Genomic DNA, 744 nt, shown 5'->3' with positions numbered 1-744 from the left:
GCGGGATTGCCGGCGTGGGCAGCCCCCCGCGGGAAGACGAGACCGGTGGGAGCCCCGCGGTGCCCTCGCGCGTCACCGTTCCCTGTCACGAGCCGCCGGGAGGTTTGGAAAGCCGGGAGCAGCCAAGCGCCGGTGACGCACGAGGGGCCTCAGGGACACAACCCGGCTCCGGCCACGCGGGTACCCGGCTGCCCTGCGCCACCGCCACGGGGAGACACCGACGTGCAGCAGCGTGTGAGCGTGCAACGGCCCTGCGGGTGTGCAACACGCCGCTCGCGGCTGTGATACACCCTGCGGGTGTGCAACGCGGCGCGGTGAAACACCAGGCGCGTGTGTGATGGACCTCGCAGGTGTGCGACGCCGCGAGTTCGTAAGTGTGTGACACACTCTGCGGGTGTGTGACACGCCATGCGTGTCTGTAACACACTGTGCGTGTGTGTGATACACTCTGCGGGAGTGCGACACACCACGTACGTACATGACACGCCGTATAGGTGTGCCATACACGGCGCAGGAGGGTGACGTGCCACGCAGGCGTGCGACACGCGGTGCACGCGTGATGCGCTGCAAAGGTGTGCGACACACCGTGCACGCACGCCACACCACCTAAGTGTGTGACACGCCACATAAGCGTGTGACACACCGTGCACGTGCGACAGACACCCCGTGCATGCGTGGCACGCCATGCGTGCAACACACCGTGCAAGCCCGCGCCGCACCGCACACACGCGACATACCGCGCGC

The sequence above is a fragment of the Charadrius vociferus genome, unplaced genomic scaffold (genome assembly GCF_000708025.1).
Source record: "Charadrius vociferus isolate BGI_N301 unplaced genomic scaffold, ASM70802v2 scaffold3003, whole genome shotgun sequence".
NCBI lineage: Eukaryota > Metazoa > Chordata > Aves > Charadriiformes > Charadriidae > Charadrius > Charadrius vociferus.
The sequence above is the reverse complement of the archived record's forward strand: the minus strand, read 5'-3'. Positions refer to the sequence as shown.